This window comes from Pinus tabuliformis, chromosome 8 (assembly GCF_031772625.1).
Source record: "Pinus tabuliformis cultivar Carrire ecotype Pingquan chromosome 8, CPIR1, whole genome shotgun sequence".
NCBI classification, from domain to species: domain Eukaryota; kingdom Viridiplantae; phylum Streptophyta; class Pinopsida; order Pinales; family Pinaceae; genus Pinus; species Pinus tabuliformis.
In genome coordinates, this window is record NC_142294.1 from 99678405 (window position 1) to 99682230 (window position 3826).

Sequence of the window (3826 nt, forward strand, 5' to 3'; positions counted from 1 at the left end):
TTGTGATATAAGTGGTAACGGGAATGATAATACAAAAGGGAATGATAATATCTATTTTTGGTTTAAACGTTATTTATAAAATTATTATAAAATATTTATTTTAATACGGATTTAATATGAGTTGAGAGGGATTTAATTTTTTTTATTTGTAATTTTTTTATGAATTTACATTATTTAAATATTTTTTTTTTATAGTTTTTTTTAGATTTTTTAAATATTTTTATTTGGGCCAACATGAGCAAAATTTCAACTTTGATGATAGATGGACAGAATTACTCATCATACTTGGTTGTAGAATGAGCCTCTCGACTCAATTATTAGTTTCTAGAGTTGACAATGCAGTTTTGAAGAAAGTATTAAACATACTTTTCATTTGACCTAAATCAATCTAGATCCATATTAACTCTGATACACAAAGAATCAAATCTATTTTCATTCCAAAAAAGGTTTTGCATCTCAAGAAATGTGATCTCTCGACACTTGGTAAATCCATAAATGGATTTAGACTTCTTTAATTTCTCCCTTTAAATACGTGATATTCCACATGAATACCATGGATTCTCAATACCATTTCCAATCAACAACATATCATCCACATACAAGACCAGATAAATAACATGGTCACCAATTAATTTAAAATACACACAATGATCTGCTTTTCTTCTGGTGAAGCCAAGTCCCCATATAAATGTATTAAATTTCTGATACCATATCCTTGGTGAATGTTTTAACCCATACAGATACTTCTTTAACTTACATACCAGTTCTTTCTTACCCTTCACCATAAAGCCTTCAAGTTTCTTCATGTAGATCTCCTCTTCCAGATCCCCGTGAAGAAATTTTGGCTTTGCATCCTTCTGTTATACCTCAAAATCAAAAGCAGTGGCAACAAATAAAAATAATCTAATAGAAGCTACCTTGGCAACAGGATAAAAAGTATCACCAAAATCAATTCCTGGCACCTGGGAATAACCTTTTGCTATCAACCGAGCTTTGTATTCCTCCACCTTTCCTTATGCATTTGTCTTCTTCTTAAACACCCATTTGCTGCCAATGGGTTTCCTTCCAGCTGGCAACTCCACCAGATCCCAAGCCTCATTTATATGTAAAGATGTCATTCCATCAACCATGGCCTCTTTCCAGAGTTTGCCATCCTCTGAATCTACTTCTTCCTTCACAGTTCTGGGATCATCATCAGTAATAGATAAAGCAAAATTTGAACACAAAGCAAATCGACTATACCTTTCTAGCTTCCTTCTTTCTCGAACTGATCTTCTCACACTCAGAGTTCGTGGCTCTTCATTTTCTGATTCCTCTTATGCTGTAGAGTCTGGTTCTTCCTCTTAAGCTCAATCTGTATCTTCTCAGGTTCCTTTGATGGGACTTCATGTTTAATAACATATTTCAACTCTCTAAACACCACATCTCGACTATACACAACCTTCCTTATTACTAGGTTCCAAAGCTTATAACCATTTAAACCATCCTTATACCCAAAAAAGATGCACTTTTTAGATTTACTATCCAACTTGGTTCTTTTCTCCTTTGGAACATGTACATATGCATCACATCCAAATACCCTTAGATGTGAAAGAGAGGGTTTCTTAATAGTCCATACCTCTTTTGGAGTCTTATCCTCCAATGTTGATGAAGGTGATCTATTTACCAGGTAACATGCTGTCTCCACCACCTCTGCCCATAATTCTTGTCCTTACCCGGCACCACTAAGCATGCTTCTTGCCCTTTCCATCAATGTCTTGTTCATTCTTTCTGCAACTCCATTTTTCTCAGGTGTATATGGAGTAGTCTTCTGCCATGCTATACCACACTTCTTACAAAATTCTTCAAATTCCTTACTGCAAAACTCTCCACCATTATCTATCCTCAGCACCTTTATCTTCTTCTCTATCTGGTTTTCCACCAGAGCCTTAAATTCTTTAAACCTGTCAAAGACTTCAGATTTCTTCTTAAGGAAATATATCCATGTATTCCTTGAGAAGTCATCTATAAATGATACATAGTACACAGACTTACCCAGTGATGGAACCTTCACAGGTCCAAACACATCACTGTGCACAAGCTCTAATATTTGTTTCGCCCTCTTACCACCAGAGGGGAAACTCACCCAATTCTGCTTCCCATATACACAATTTTCACAGAAATCAAAATCCAGAGAGCTATTACTCATACCTTCTACCATACCTTTACCATGAAGTATTCGAAGGCCCTTCTCTCCAATATGTCCAAGCCTTTGATGCCACAACATGGTCTTCTCTCCAGAGACCACTAGATTTTCTGCTCCACTTTCAGGAACCACATAACTATTGCACCCATCAACAACAGTGCTACCTTGCAGATTGTACAAAGTTCCAATTCGAACTCCCCACATCAATATCGGTGCTCCCCAAACCATCTTGCAGGTGTCCTTCTCGAACACTGTTTTTACACCTGCATCATCCAACTTGCTTACAGAAATCAGATTTCTGGTCAATGCAGAAATATGCAGAACACTCAGAAGTGTTCTAACCCTTCCACCTTGCAACTTCAACTTTACTTTTCTGCGACCAATGATTCTAGCCTTCCTATCATCCCCTAAGAAGACATCACCACCATCGTATTTCTCATACTCGCAGAACCACTTTCTATGGGGAGTGAAGTGAAAGGATGCACCTGAGTCAATTAATGATGCCTCATGATTTACATGTGTACTTGAAGAAGCCAAGTACACATCCCCACCTTCATCTGAGGTGGTTTTCACCTCTGCAGAAGGAGCATCATCAGATCCCTTTCCTTTGTTAGGAGCTTTAGATTTACAGTTCTTTTTGTAATTCCCTTCCTTTCCGCATTTCTAGCAAACCACCTTTACAGGTTTTTTAGGAGATTTAGATCTCCCACTCAATGACTTATTTTTGTTTATGTTCTGCGACCGTCCTTGTACACACAAGGCATCACCATTCTAGCTCTCCATATTTTTCCATATCATCTCCTCCGTCAGCAAGGATGAGACTATTTCATCAAACTACAAAGCAGTTGTATTGCTACCTATTGCAATAAGCAGACTATCCCACGAATCTGGTAGAGAACACAACAAACTGATGCACTTATCTTCATCTAAAATTTTAATATCAACAGATAATAACTGACTTACCATAGTATTAAATGCGTTAAGATGTTCTGTCACCGAGTCTCCATCTTTCATCCTCATGTTACACAAATTTTTCCGTAGGAACAGTTTATTCACCAGAGACTTAGATTGGTACAAAGTCCCTAACTTTTCCCACAAATCCTTCATCGTAGCTTCCCCTGGTACATTCAACAATGCTAAATCTAAGGCACACAATCGTATTGTGCTCTCAGCCTTCCGATCCAACTTCTTCCATTCTTCATTGGAAACTCCGTTGGTTTAGTACCCGGATCTACCGCGATCCGCTGATCTTTATCCACCAACAGATCCTCCATCTTGAGCTTCCATAACTTAAAACTCTAACAATTAAATTTCTCTATCTCTATCTTTTCACTGCTCGCCATCTTCTTTCACCACCAGATTCGATCCCGCAAATCTCCCACTGAAGAGGGTCTACCACAGGCCCGAGCGAAACTCCTCAATAACAAAGGCATCCCCTTGAAGCCAAAACAACTTTGATACCAAATGTAGTTTTTAACCCCGTATAGAAATTACCTGCATACGAATTCTAAGACAGAAAATAAACAATGCGAGAGCATAACACATAAAGCACATATACACAGAGATTTTCCCATGGATCCCAAAACCGGGACTACTAGCTTGATTTTTCATTATATTACTTTCAATGTTACAATACATATT